Source organism: Tursiops truncatus, chromosome 1 (genome assembly GCF_011762595.2).
Source record: "Tursiops truncatus isolate mTurTru1 chromosome 1, mTurTru1.mat.Y, whole genome shotgun sequence".
NCBI classification, from domain to species: Eukaryota; Metazoa; Chordata; class Mammalia; order Artiodactyla; family Delphinidae; genus Tursiops; species Tursiops truncatus.
Genome location: NC_047034.1, coordinates 101,599,375 through 101,615,309, shown reverse-complemented (window position 1 = coordinate 101,615,309; position 15,935 = coordinate 101,599,375).

Genomic DNA, 15,935 nt, shown 5'->3' with positions numbered 1-15,935 from the left:
TGGAAGGCACTGGTCTGGGGCTGGGGGCAGCCCTGGCCTGGAATGAACAGCCAGCCTGCCCAGCTTCCCCTCATCTATAAGACTGGAGGAAGTCACTTCTCATCCATGTGATACCATTGCCTAACTCATCTGCCTCACAGGCTTCTTTTGAGCGGAAAATGAAATAAAACATGGGAAGGGCCATGTACCATTTGTGTAGAGATGCCCTATACACCAACAGTTGTATAGGAAACATGTTTGGGTCAGAAACATGAATAAGGAGTCACTTTAGAATGTAATTTTACAGCAGTTTATTAGGGAGCTTGTCTCCAGCTGGTTAGGAGAGGATTAGAACAGAGTGCAGATTAAGCGGCAAGGTCAGAGCCTGCGCTGGGTGTACATTGGTCTGATTCACACCTGCCTGCTTCCTCATTCATGTGTGCATTCAATACACAAAGGATGCTGGGGAAGAATGTGAATGGTGCATTCACAAATTCATCACAATTTCTCAAAGAACAAGTGGGTGAATAATTAGGTCAGCCTGCTATCCAAAGGGCTGAATGCTCTTTGTGAAAGTTTACTAGAGAATTCCATGAGGATAAGGACTATGCTCTCTTGTTCACCACTGTACGTCCAGAACATAGTGCCACACCTGGCACTTAGCACATTAAAGAATTAGCTGCAGTGGAAGCCCACCGTGACATAGTTTATTCTATTATTGTAGCATAATTGGCAGGAGAATAGTTTATGTTTTCTCATGACTGTATCCCCCAAGCAATACTTTGAAATGAAGCTGCAATTTCTAGCTTTGCTTTAATTGGTGAGTAATTAATAAAATACTTTAGAAATTAACTTTATTTAAAAATTAAGCAATTGATGGTAATATTTATTTATTTATTTATATTTATTTATTTTTTTTTTTTTGGCATTACACGGGCCTCTCACTGCTGTGGCCTCTCCCGTTGCGGAGCACAGCCTCCGGACGCGCAGGCTCAGCGGCCATGGCTCACGGGCCCAGCCGCTCCGCGGTATGTGGGATCTTCCCGAACCGGGGCACGAACCCGTGTCCCCTGCATCGGCAGGCAGTTTCTCAACCACTGCGCCACCAGGGAAGCCCCTGATGGTAATATTGAAGGCATTTAAGCTGTTTCCCATTGAGTTCTTGACTGACAATGTCAAAACAACCATCGTAGCTAAGGCTGAAATATTCAGGAATGCAGCCCCAAAAGTGAAGACAGAACAAAACAAAATCCCCTAAACTATCTTAGCTATAATTATTAAAACTGGTACTAAGTTGTATTTTGCTGAAGTCCTGAAACTGCCTTCAGGGGCAGGAGAGCAAACAGTACATAGGGGAAAAAAAGGACGATGAAGAAGCAGCAGCTATAATAATAGAACTAGTTTGTCTGTCCTGAGCCTAGGAGGGCAATACCTTCCTGTATTGTTCCATAACATTTACTTCTCAGCCATCTGTTTCCCTGGTCCCTCCACATCCTGTTAAACCAACACTATCCTGGTAACAGGAATCCCTGCTGAGACTTTATGATATCTCTTCAGTTTCCTGTCCTGTTTCTGCAGGAGTTTTACTTAGCTTTATATATGAGTGTGCACTTACATATGTGAGGGAAGCCATGAGTGCCAGGGCATCAAAGCAGAAGCTGAAAGGGGTCACCCCAGGGGAGGCCAGCATGGTCTCGCCTTGCTTTCTGGTTCTTGGAACTGACAGCCAAGCATCCCTAGTGGATCTCCTCCATGGCTTTTGAAAGCTACCACTTACATTGTGCTAAGTGCTTTACATATGTTATCATATTATCTTATTAGATTAACTTCACAGCTACCTAATGAAATGCTTTGTTGTTGTCGTTGTTTTTTCATTTTATAGTCAAGGAAATAAGTCTCAAGAAAGGTTGAATGGCTTGGCCTTTCACATGACTCAGAAGTGGCAGGAGTGGAATTTGGACTCAGGCTGAGTCTAAAGCCTGTGCCCACAGCTATTACGTTCCTTAGGCTTTCCTTGGTGCCTCTACACCCTTTCTGGCAGGATGCCCATGTTTACTCTCCTTCTATTTTCCTTCTCTGTCTCTGGGTTGCTTCCCAATTCACGATGGACATCTATCCATAACCTCTATGTTACATTTTTCATTCTGGCTTTCAAAGTCCTCCACAACTTGACTCTACTCCACCCTTCAGCTCCATCCTCTACCACTTCCAAGTCCAGGGTCTCTTCTGCAGCTAACCAGCTCCTTTTACCCTGCAAGTCCCAGCCCAGCACCTCTGCAGCACTTTGCTTCATAGCACTTTCTGCTCGAGGAGTTCTTCTGTCCCACCCTCCTCCTCCTGCTTCCTCATCCTCCTTGGTCACCTCCCCAGCTCTCCTGCTCTGCCAGGACCAGTGAAGCCTTGTCCCCTCCATGAAGCTTCCCCATCCACACCAGGTCTCAGAGACTCCCCCCTCCTTTAGGGTGAAGCACTTGTTCTTTGAGCCCCTGGTTTGTCTGTTAACCATGTGCCACTTTATGATATCCTTAATAATATTGACTTCACTATTTAATTTTTCATGTGCTACTGCTTTGTCTCCACAATTAGATTATAAGCTCCTTGAGTGCCAAGTATCTCCTTTAAACTTTGTGATATTTCTCTTAACCCCTAGTTCAGTACTTTGCACACAAAAGGGGTTCAGTAGATATCTGTTGGTTTCTGTGTGATTATATTCATACCAGGTTGATACCAGCACTCTTAGCACAAGTGTCAGAGAGCTGATGTTAATCTTCAGTGCCTACGACCTCCCACTCAGGGCCTTCTTCTCCTTCCTACCTTCCAGCTGAATACTTTGATCTTCCATACACTACCCCCAATTCAGGCCTGCCCTTTGCTAGTCATGCTGTACTTGGGCTAACAGTCTGTTGTTGTAGTTATATGTCTTCAGAGCCAAGTTGCCTGGCTTTGTATCCCATTTCTGCCACTTCCTAGCTATGATCTGAGCAAGCTACTTAACCACTTGGGGCCCCAGTTTCCTCATCTGTGAAATGGGGATAATAGTACTATCAATCATTCATCAACTATTTATTGAGGGCCTATTATATGCTGAGCATTGTTCTGAGTGCTGGGCATAAAACAAATTCTTACCATTAGGAAGCTAACATTCTAGTGGAGAGACACAGACAAGTAATGAAGTAAACATATAGTGTGTCAGAAAGTGATAAGGGCTGTGGATGGGGAATAAAATGGAGTAAGGTGAGGCACTGTGGTTTTAAATGACATGGTAAGGTGACACTGGAACAGACACTTAGGATTCTGTGATGATTAAATGAACAAAGGAATGTAAGGACTTAAAATAATGTTTGGTACATAGTAAGTACTGAATAATTGTTAGATATTAGGTGTTATCAACATACTTGAGGGGTTTTTGTAAACAGAAAAGTACTGATTAGATGTTTGTTAAAATAATTTTTAAATAGAAAAGAACCAATCAAATCATTGTTTTAATTATATCCTCCTTGCATGGTCCATGTTGCACAATTTTGCTAACCAATTCATACTTAGGAGACAGCAACAGATTTTTAGTCAAGACCAATGTGTTAGCCTTAAGGAGGACTCTCTAATGGGCAAGGGCTCAAGTCACAGGCAAAGACAGTTTGGGGCAGGGGGCACCTTCCCGGGTCACCTCCCACTCTGTTACTGTTAAAATATTTGGACATGGGTTGCTTCCTCTTTTCTGTGTGTGGTTTTTTGTTTTTTGTGTTTTTTTTTTGTAGGAATAAGCTGACTACTCAAGAGTGGATTAAAATTTGAATCCTAAAATATAACATGCATTAAATAATGGACCTTTGCAATTTATAAAGGAAATTCAGGCAGAAGCTGAGAAGTTCGTCTTTTAAATTACTTCCTGCCCCTCCACAAACACTGTGTGAGTATCTTTGCACCCACCACAAACATTGTGACTTCACTAGGTCTTTCAAGAGTCAACTCCAAACCTAGAAAACACACACACACACACACACACACACACACACATACACATCTGAAGATGACACTAGAGTTCTCAGAATCCAGCAGGGCCTCAATTTCTGCAGAAATCAGTACGAGTACTGATGGCCTGACTGAATCTTCAATTCATCTTTGAGATTTTTCTCCAACACTGAGGGGTCTGGACGGGGTGACTCTGCCATCCTCCTCTGAGACTCCCCCAGAGATCTTTCTACGTTAGAATCCTTTGAAGTTCAGGGATGAGAGGAGAGGTCTCCTGCGGGGGCCAGGAGCAGAGCCTCCTCTGATCTCATCTAGGAGATAATCGAGAAGGGCAGGGCCAGGAAACAGCTCTGTGAAATCATGGGTGGGCGGGTGCCTTGAATTTCTCTTGAGAGACAGTCCTCAGGATGCAGAGAGAGTCAGCATGGTGATAAAGGAGGCCTCAGAAACATCTGCAGTGCCCACCACGCTGTCTGCCTGAACGGAAGACCACCACCCCAAAGACTCCAGGCCCATCTTGATGCAGCGACTGTGTGGTGAAACGTTAGGGCCTTTGGAAAAGTGATCAAATATCTCAGAATCATATTCTGGCACATCTATCAGACAGACACCCCTCCATGAGGGACCCAATAATAACTAGTACCAAGTACCAAAAATTGGCATTTACTGAGCACTTCTGATGTGCTGGCTACTGTGCTGAGCACTTTACATACCTGATAATCTTCACAATAACCCAAAGAGGTATATACTATTACTAGACCCACTTGTTACCATCCTTATGCCCATTTATAGAAGAAGAACCAGTCAGAGTCCTCAGAGAGTTTAAATATCTTGCCTGCTTTCGGAGACTGGTCCTGTTGGCTAAAACCAAGCCGCCTGCAAAGGAGCAGCTTCTAACTAACTCAACCTGGAGGCGGGGGCTGAGGAAGGCTTTGGGAATTTGTGTGCTTGAGCAGGGTGGTAACGGAGGAAGAGTTGTCTGGGAGAACAAGACGGGAGGGGCCCGTGAGTGTGGGCGAAGGCACTGAGGCCTTAGAGAACAAAGAGGGTCCGGGTCATTGTGATGCTCTGATGCGGCTGGAGAAAGGCAGTGGAGGTTCTGAGCAAAGGTAAGTCCAGAGGAGAAGGCAGGGCCTCACTCATGATGGGCCTTTGATGCCCTGCTTCTGAGTCGAGTTTTTTCCTGAACGTGGGAGGAAGTCATCTGGGACAGGCACTGAGGTTGCCCAACCATCAGTCAGCCACCACGGTGCCTCCTTGATAAACAGAACCCCTCTTTTGACCAGGAAATCTAGCCCCAACACGGCCCTGTGCTCTCAGAGGCAACCATGAAGATGCCATCCCCTTGCCAGCGACTCAGGAGGAGGACTCACTCAATCCTGGTCCACGAGTCCTGAGGGCGAGTCTGCTGGGGGCCCCGGGAAAGCTTTCCTCCCCATGGTAGACACCCAGGAGGAAGTGCTGTGGTGTCTGGACGTAGTAAGCATTGTGCATCCCTGAAGGAATCCAGCCTGGGAATGGCAGAGCAGAAGGAAGGGAAGGACTTGGGCTCCTGGTCACGGAACCACTGAATCCGCCTGTCGGGCACCACCTTCCCCAGAGTCCTTGTTGGTTGAGATGATAAGGGTCTTTTTGGCTATGCAGCTGAGTCAGGGCTTTCCTTTTCTTAGGAGTCAAAGGCATCCTAACAATTGGTCATCAACACTTTTAAGCAGGGGATCACATGATGACATTAGCATGTTATAAAGGTTCCTCTTGGGAGTGTAGGAAGGTGAATTAGGGAACACGTTGGTGGAAGGAATACCAGTTAGGAGGCAGCTGACTCTCCTTCTGGAGATGGAAACGCTGGGGGAAAAAAATGCAAGAAATGTTGTGCCACATCAAGTTGGCATTGACACACAAAAATATTGATTGTGTTTCTGCTGGGTCCCGTTGCCATCAGAGTTGAGACGACCCTGTCCCAAGCAGCCTCAGTCTGGTTGAGCAGTGAAGACGAACAACAAAACCAAACCGTTCGTTTAACATCCCTGAAAAAGTGTCGTCTTGTTCACTTGTGTATCACCCAGACTATAACGTCACCTGGAACGTAAACTAGAGTCCAAGTGATAGGGACTCTGGCTTGTTTGCTCTGTTGTTAGTAGACACTTGACGCATGTTTGCTGAATGAACAAATGAAGCCTGGGCCTCACCTCAGGCCCCGCCCACGCAGCCTGCCCAACCCCACCCACTTCCTCCTACAGACCCCCTGCCTGCCGTGCCCTGCGCTACCGGAGGACCCGCCCCGCCGGATGTTTAGGACTCCCAAAGAACAAAACAGTAGGACAGAAATAACTTCTCTCCACCTTTGCCCTCAGAAGCCCCAGTGCCGCTACGCCTCCGTGAAGTGACGTGAGGCAGGTGTGCGCACAGGTCGGGGCCAGGAGCAAGGCTCCCTGCCTCAGCTACGGGGCCCATCCTTTGCCCTGCGCAGGGCCATCCGTCGGAGAGGGCCGGGCTGGGCTGGACCCTGCAATGCGTAGGCTCAGAGCGTGAGACCCTCCGGGCCTCAAATGATGACTCTGGGTGTCGAGAAACACTGACCGGGAACCTGGCAGCTCTTTTCTCCCACTGGGGCCTCCCTCGCTCTGGCCCGGGCACTTAGAGGCACCATCCCTCTCCTCTTTGTTCTCCTGCATCCTCCTGGCGGGCTCCTCCTCCTTTCTTTGTGGCCCTCTTTCCCTCCCACTCCCTTTCCTGCCTTTATTCCTTCCAGGTTTCCTGTCCCACTAACCTCTCTGTCCCCTCTCCCCATTCCTCAGATGACATTTTTTCATGCCCTCTGTAAGCCCAAAGCTGCCTGCTAGGGCCTCTCCTCTTCCTCATTCCTTCTGTCTCATCCAAAACAGGCACTTAATCCAGTGGAAAGCGTCCTTCGGGGCACTTGGCTCTGCACGCCCAGGTGGCCCTAGAGGGAGGACTCTGTCGTCCTGAGAAGGGTTCTGTGAGAGAGGCAGCTTTGTCAGGCTTGGCTGTGAACTGCACACCTGGCTTTTGTTCCAAGCCATACCCTTCCTCAGCTCTCAGGCAATCCATCAAAACTCAGAAGCATTGACTGAGATGCCTCAGCGCGTTTAGTCAGCTCTGGAATGGATTCCCTGGGTGACATTTACGTGGATGACATTAGCTCAACACCCAAGGTCAAGTCAGGGAGCCAATACACACGACACCCCACTCAGTGATACAAGATAAAATAACTGAGTGCCACACCTGTGTCCCCACGTCAACCTCAGAGCCACAGTCATTTCCAAGGCTGTCACCTCTGAGCCTCCTCCACAGCTGGCAGCTGCCCGGGCACACGTCAGCCTGCAGTGCACTGGCCCTGGGCAGCCCAGCCCTTCAGAACTCAGCCTGCCCCACTCTGCTTTGCTTTTAGGAGCTAGGTAGCAGCCTCCATGGGCAAATGCTCCCTCCTACCCACAGGGAAGAAATGAATTTTGCAGGATTAAGCTCCTCCCTGGTGGAGCAAAGCAACCAAGGCATTTAAAAGTTTAAAGTCTCTCCAGAGAGAGAACCAGAGGTCATCCTGGCAGGAGACAGTAATATTTCTTTTGCGGAAAGCAAACAAGGTCACACTCCCTGCCTTTCTGCATTCTCTGCCTGCCCCTCCCAGCGGGGATTCAAGATGCCCTTTTCTCTATCCTGAGCTCGGTCTCCTGCCACCTCAGGGCCAAGCTTTGGACCTTATTCTGCTCTCTCTTCGCCCCATTTCCATGCTGGCAGCTCCGCCAGCCTGGCCCCTCTAATCTGTGCCTGCTTCGGGACCCAGCCAAGAGCCTGTTTCTGCCTTGTTTCCCTGCATGCCAGCCCTCCTCTGCTTCCCCAACCACAGTTCCAGTCCAGTGGAACCGCTTCTGGTTTCTGGCTGGATTCATTTTTCAAAGCTTTCAAAGAGAATGAGAAGAAAATTCTCTCTCCAACTTTTGACACATAAAAGGAGCTTGGTAAATATGAGTTGAATTTGGTAAAGGATGGAAGGAAGGGAGGGAGGGAGGCAGGGACCTCGGGAGGGAAGAAGGAAAGGAAAGAGGAAGAGGAGGCAGAAACCTGTTCTCTGGACCTCCCTGCCTTCTTAAGAACTACAGAGCCAGAGGTTCTGAAAGCTCTTAAGCAAGGTGTCCGGGGTGGGTGGAGGGCAGGAGAGGAGAGACGGAGCGGAAGGGAGAAGCGGGCCCGGGGCTGGGATCCCACAGCTTCCCTGTGTCTGCCCTGCTGACCGTCTCCCCAGGCCCTGGGAATGTCAGAGACCCTGCCCCGTGTCTTCACTCTTGCAGTTTCTTCTACCTGGGCTGCTCTTTCCTCTCCTCTTCACCTTTCTTATTCCTCCTCCTTCAAGACCACGTAAAGTTTCCCTTGAGGCCTTCCCACCCGTTCCTTCCCCATCCCTGCAGCCAGGGGCTCTTTCTACTCTATCAGCCTTTGTCACATTCCTGTCTGTATTGTCTGTATGTCTCTCCCTTTCATGACTTCATTCATGCATGTATTCATTCATGTGTCATTTATTGAGGGCCTACTGTGTGCCAGCAATGATTGAGAGAGACCTGGCCCCCCAGTGCCGCCAGGGAGGTCACAGTCCAGTGAGGGAGAAGAAGACTTCAGGAGGATGATGGTGAATGTTTTGAAAAGGAAAGTCAGGGTGCTATGGGAATATATAAGAGGGGGTATACTTTAGTCTGGGGTTGGGAGCAGGACAGTCAGGGAAGGTCTCCCTAAAGATGGAACATTTGCTGAAACCTGCAGAATGAGGAAGGCATGGCCAGGGAGAGAGGGGTATGTGTGTGTGTGTGTGTGTGTGTGTATGTCTGTGTGTGAGTGTGTATGGGTAGGAGTGTGTGTGTATGAGTGCATGTGCATGAGTGTGTGTGACTATGTGTGTGATTGAATGTATATGAGTGTATGAGTGTGTGTGTGAATGAGTGTGTGTGTGTGTGTGTGTGTGTGTGTGTGGCAGGGGCGGGGCCCCAGTTCAGACTGAGCATGTGCGTGTGCAAAATCCACACGGGGAAAGAGACAGTGTTTCAGGTGGGAGGAGCCCAAGCAGAGCCATGTAGGCGGTGGAGGGAGATAGGCTGGAGAGTCAGGTAGGACAAGACTGTGGAACACCAGCAAGGCCATGTTCCGGGCCAGCTCCAGAAAGGGAGGGCCTGTGACTTATTTGTTTTTGTATTCCTGGGGCCCCTGGGAATCACAGGTGCTCAAGAAATGTTTATTGAAAAAATAAAGAAATGAAAACACTTTAACTAGAGAAACAGAATTTAACAGGACATAAGGATCTGAAAAATGAAACAAAACCACCCCTTGAGGCCAGCTGTGCCACCACAGGGCCATTTCAACCTTCAGCTGGGAGCCAGGAGGCATCACATCCATCTGACTGGCACAAGGACGGGTTTGTAGTGAGCACATATAGCCTGACTTGAGTTGGTGAAATTTAGCAAGACAAGAGTGCCATTCATCCAAAGCAGGCCTATCTGGAGCCCATGGGGGAGATCAGTGACATCGGCCAGGCTGGGACTTCACACAGCAGGGAAGTCTGGCAGACAGAAACCCAGCCAGGGGCTGTCTTGATGCCACTCAGAGAAGGGCTCTCTCTGCTTCTCCCCGCAGTCTTGTGGACCTCGGAGAGCCTGCAATTTTAGAGCGAGGGGGGACTCAAGCGATCATCTGGTCAGCTCCTAATTTTACAGACACTGATGCCAGAGAAGTTGAGTGACTCACCCTAAGTCAGTGGCAGAAAGAAGCTAGGTCTCAGGTCTCCTGGTCCTACATCCAGTCCTCTTATAAGAACATCTCAGGGAAGAAAGGAGGAAAAGAGAGAAGGAAAATAGAAGAACAGGGGGGAGGAAACTACATTTGGGCTGTCCCATGGGAATTAAAACAAAGAGCAGGTCTCCACAGTCAAGGGCAACTTGGAGTTCTACGCCTTGTAACATACTCATAACCTGAGTTCAGGTGCCGTGTTGGAAGGCAATGAGTGAGAACCCAGTGTTCATCTTTCTCAGCTGAAGGCTCAGCCTCTGGGAGGAGAGTTTCCATCCCATAGATCTAAGATGCCATTGGCTGAAGATATGACCACAGATCCTCCTGCTTAGGGACGTTGTTCCATCCCTAACCAGTAGCTAGGCGCTAGGATCTGGAACGAAACAGCCAAAGTTTGGCTAAGCCCTTGCACTCACATAATCTCCCTATACTTCTCCCTTTCTTTCTAGCAATAAAACTCCTGGGTTTTAGCTGGCACATTGCTGCCTGAAATAAAGATTACATTTCCCAGCTCCTTGTGGCTAAAAGTTGCCTCTGTTACTAAGTTCTGATCAGTGGTATGTAAGCAGAGGGATCAGACGCAGCCTCAAGAAGTCAATTAAAAGCAGTGGTTCTCTATCTGGATAGATTTTGCCCTCCAGGGGACACTGGGCAATGTCAGGGGACATTTTTGTTTGTCACACTTGGGAAGGAGGAAGTTACACCGGCATCGGGTAAGTAGAGGCCAGGGATGCTGCTAAACAGGACAGACCCTACAACAATGAATTATCTGACCCCAAATGCCAGTAGTACCAAGATTGAGAAACCCTGCCCTAAAGGGAGGGGGTGTGCTCATCTTGCTTCTCCCTCTATACTACTGACTGCAGTGTGGACATAAAGGCTGGAATCTGAGCTGCTATCTTTGTTCATGCAGTGGAAGCCACATGTTGAGGACGGTGAAGTAACAAGATTGAAAAAACCTGGATCCTTGATGATCCTGAAATTGCTCTATCAGCTAGGGAGGGCTCACTTCCAAACTTTGTTACCTAAAACAGAATGAAGTTTAAATCTCTCTTGTTTTGGGCTTTCTGTCACTTCCAGCGGAACTTCACTGATAACCTTCCTCCCTCCTGCTCCTTTTGCACTCCCCTCGACTTCCGTGAGCCTCTGTGCACCCAGCCCTTGCTCCTGGTCTCTCTTCCTGTTGCACCCCTTTGTTGCTCCCAGCTTTCACCTCCAGATTTACTCAAGAGCCATATTCATCCATTCTCAGTCTGATCTACTTTGAATTCTGATTGATACCTGCTCCAAGATCCATTTGTTGCAGCTCTATCAGGTCCTGCTCCTTCCAGATTCCCAGCCAATCAGTCTCTAGCCAGTCCTATGAGTAAGCCATATCAATTGGGTTCTAAACATTTCTTTGTCACCCAGTTTGCAACGTGGAGCCACGTTCTCCCAGACTAGGTACTGTCTGCAATGACCCATACAGTGTGGGTACCAGCCCAGCAGAGTGGAGGTCTGACCAATGGGAAGGGACCCTGGCCCTCACTTGAGGCACTACCAGCTAGGTATATGGGTCATACACCCATGGTCATATTTTAGCCTGAAGAATTCATCCATCTATTCATCTATCCATCCATCCATCCATCAGTTCATTCAACACTTGCATGAGTCATTTCAAGGCTCCAGCACGGAATCTGCTGTGACAATACCCTATCATTATTGTTTACCACAGGCTGAAAAGTGACAAATCCTTGGCCACCAAGGAGGATAACTCAGAGAAAGAGACAGGAAGGGCTGGACCCTCTCTTTATTTCTTTACATCTTCACATTGCTAGTGTTGGAGAACTTGATATTAACTAGCCCTTCAAATGAATTCCAATGTGAATTCATTTGTATAATGGTGGGGTCACATATATACAACCAAATTGTCAGGGATCCGAAAGTAAACCCTTTGTATTCAAGGGCAGATATTCCAGAACAAGGAGGGGAATTTCAGTCAGCATATTTGATACTGCCTGAGCCTGTCTACCTGACACCTTGAAGATATAACAAAATGCACAGAGTGGATTCTTTCAAGGGGAAAGTGGACAAGAACCAAAGAACAGTAAAACAAGGACCATTCCAGTGGATCTCCATGTCCTTCAGAAGAACTGGGATAAATTCTGAGTCTAGTCCCAAATTTCTGAGTCATGACTGTAAACCTGATATGAGGATGGAAGCTTCCAACTCAGTCAAAGTAACTTAGTGTGAGAAGAGCAAAACTGAATCACTTCAACTATCTTCCTTTTCAGAATATTTGTTGATTGGAGTGGAGGAGGGAGAGTATGTCTGCCATATTAAGAGGGGGCAGAAAGTAACATTAAAGATGCTGTGGAAGCCAGCCTCCCAGATGGACCCACCTCCTGTTATTCACACCCTTGTGTAGTCCCCTCCCACATTGTATTAGAGTTGATCTGTGTGACCAATAGAACACAGAAGTGATGGTATGTGACTTCTGCGGCTAGGTCATAAAAGACATGTGGCTTCCACTTCTCTCTTAGATCATTCACTCTGGGGGATGCAGCCCTGTAGAGAGGGCTGCGGTGAGGAACTGAGCCCTCCTGCCAACAGCCATAATTGAAAGCAGAATTAAGACACCGAAGATCAACTTCTACTCCCACAAGATCATTCAGGCAACATTTCTGGACTGCCCACTCTGTACAGGACATGGTGCTAAGCCTTGGGGAGAATTGCCTAAATTAGAAAGCAAGGATATTTAGCTTTCTAGAACTTCTGGTTAAAAAAGACAAGCTAGGGAATTCCCTGGTGGTCCAGTGGTTAGGACTCCACGCTTTCACTGCTGTGGGCCTGGGTTTGATCCCCAGTTGGGGAACTGAGGTCCCATAAGTCACGTGGCACAGCCAAAAAAAAAAAAGGACAAGCTAGGCACGTGGTCCAGTAGCTTCCTGATTGCCTACAGGACTCATCCATTTACTCAACCAATATTTAAAGGCGCTTGCTGTAATCTATCCACAAGAAGGCATGTTCCTTCCCCCCAAGATGCTTATAGTCTCGGAGAGGATACAGAAAAGAGATAGAAAATTATATGACTCCCAAGGTGCTTTGGGAACCCAGAAGAGGAGCCCCTCCCCACCAGCAGACCAGGCTGAAGAAGGTGGTCTGGGAAAGCTCGTGGAGGAGGTGACATGGGCTGATCAATTTCAGGTCCCCATAGCCTTGCATTCAAAGTCCTTCGGGATCTTTTTCCCACTGACTCTCTCAGCTGTTACCTCCTGGCAGGTCAAGCTCACTTCCATGTACCTATCCACGCTCTCCTGTCTTTGCTCAAGATTGCAGGGTACATGGGAGCAAGGAACGCATTTGTCTTCCTCACCACAGTGTCCCCAGAGACCAGCAGAGACCCTGGCATTTAACTGTGCTCAGTGCTTAAATGCATAAATGTGCTTTCTGCCGGCTCAAAGGCTGTGCATCTTTGAAGATCCAGGTCAGGCCAGGTTTGGCCTCTGTCTAGCCGTCTCGACAGCAGGTAGTGACTGCCACCTACAGGATGGTCCTATATCCTACCTGAGCTCTTCCAGGCTTGGAAGCCTGTTCAGCAGCCCTAGTCAACCAGCCACGAGGTCTGGAATCATTGGTGCTGCCTGCCTCGGACACCTGCTTCTGCCTTAGTTTCCCTTTGTGAGTAGACCCCCTTCTCTGAATACCAGCCTACTGGTCCGAGACTTTCAACCACCTCTTCTCAAACCCTTCCCTTTGGGGACTGGATCATGCTCCATTTATCCTCAGCTGTGATTCTTGCCCTCTTGTGAATGGGCTGACGGCACAGAACCGGAACTGATCCAAGCCGGACTTTGTGACCAGTGCCCTGAACCCCAGTGACCTTCTCCACCAGTGCCTGCTGCAACCCAGGCCAAGTTAGCTGGAGCCTTTTAGACACGGTGCACTGGACTGCTCAGCTGCTACCATTTCCCCAGCCCTGTCTTATCTTCTTCTTCCATCCCTCCAGTCTGTGTGCTAACCCTTACCTGGAATTCCTTGCATGCAAGTTGGCCCTAGGTCAGGTAGCTTTTTCCAAATGCAGTCTTCCTCCCTGCTTCGCCCTCTCAGGATGTAATCTCAGTCTCTCTCCCTGAAGTCCCAAACCACGGTGCCTGTCTCACTTGGACACCATTTTACCTTGCACCACAGTTGTTTGTGTACCTGTGTCATCATTTTTACTAGGCAGCAGGCCAGGCACATGTCTTTTTCTTTTGTATGGATTTGTCAACTAGACCCTCAATCACTGCTTGTTGAAGAGATGAAGTCGTGAGACCAAGCACAAATCCAATGAGATGTAACAGTGTCCCCGACCCTCGGGCCTCATTCCATCCAGCCTGTATATCACCCCCCTACCTGAACCATTCTAAAACACAGCCATTCTCATGCCAAAAGAAACTGTAGCTCCCCATTGGCTGTTGCATGAAATCCACGTGCCTCATCCTGAATCAAGCTTGCCCCAGCCCCTTTGCCACATGTGGCCTCCATCCGACTTGCCCAACCTCCTGACACTTCAACCCCCTCACCCCAGCTGTACTTTCTTCAGGACCCATTTGTCCCTCTTTTCTGTGTTAATATCGAAATTTCTTCATCCTGGCACTTTTTTTTTTTTCCCTTTGCCTATTCCCATCTTGCCACCTAGTTTAGTTATTGGCCTGGCTGAAACTCAGCGCTAAGATTTTTAGGATGAAAAAAGCCATCATTCAAATGTTATGAGCAGATTTTGTCTGGCAAGAGAAGAGTCTTCACAAATCCTTCAGGGAAAGATTGTTTTCCCCTTGTTTTGGGAAACCACGCGGTGGGACACATGAAAATAAGAATCCACCCAAGGTTCTGGGGGGAGAACCGTGAGGGAACCATGAAGCTGGAGGTAGATGTTTTCAGTCTGAGAAGCTGAGCGGTCTGTTTGGTACATTATGTAGATGTGATGTCTATAGCTGAGTAGGAGTTGGGTAAGGAGGCGGAGAATGTTTCTTGGGTTGCAACAAACTTAACTGATGCTATATCTGAACTTTGGTTTGTTCCTGCAGGATGTGAGATTTCTTTATTGAGAGTTGCTTGCTAATAATAACAACAAACAGTTGCCACACACTTACCATGTGCCAGAACAGAGCGAAACCCTTGCAAGGATTAACTCCTATCGTAACAACTTTAGGATTTTTTGGATGAGGAAAAGAAGGCTCAGAAAAGTTAAAGATCATGCCTTACAATTAGAGGCAGAACCAAGATGTGAACACCAGGAGTCTGACTCCACAGCCTATGCTCCTAACCTCTACTCTCAAGAGTCTTTGATTTTTAAAAATCTCATCCTTTAGCAGCCGCATAGCACGCAGGGAGATCAGGTCGGTGCTTTGTGACCACCTAGAGGGGTGAGATAGGGAGGGTGGGAGGGAGACGCAAGAGGGAAGGGATATGGGGATATGTGTATACGTATAGCTGATTCACTTTGGTCTACAGCAGAAGCTAACACAACATTGTAAAGCAATTATACTCCAATAAAGATGTTAAAAAAAATCTCATCCTTTAAAAATTTCTTTCTAAAAAGATAATTAGTATAGTATTTATTATATACTTATTACTTGGAAATGCAAACTAAACAATGTTTTACTGGTAAGGATGCCCAATCACATTTTGACACTTTTTCATATGTCATCTTGCATTATTTTGCTTATTGTTTCATATTCACAGGTATTTCTTCCAAGGAATCTGAAGTATCCTTGAAGGTAGGGATTGTGTCTTAAACTTCCACTTTTATCTCCCACAGTAGGCCCAAATGTATCCTCCCTAAATACTCATTGAATTGAATTAAACTGGTACTCCAACGACCTTCTCCCTCTAGAGCAAAGCAAAGCAAGTGAAAATATTATAGAAATATATAGAAATAAAAAATATATAGAAATACAGTAGATTTCTAGAGCTTCTGGGGAAGGCTGAAGCTGCTTCCAAGCTCTGCAAATAGAACATAGAAATTTAAAAATAATCCTTCTGTACAAACATGAAAAATGTTATTGCAGACTCCCAGAGGCGTATAATGGATTTGAACTTTAAAACAGCAAGATGAAGTAGCGCTTAATTTAGGGAACTCATATTGGAAACTGCAGCGATCAGCCCACTCACAGGCGGTTATAGTTCATGCTTTGGTTCCCTCTGTCGGTAGAAAGGAAGAGGTGTTGTTT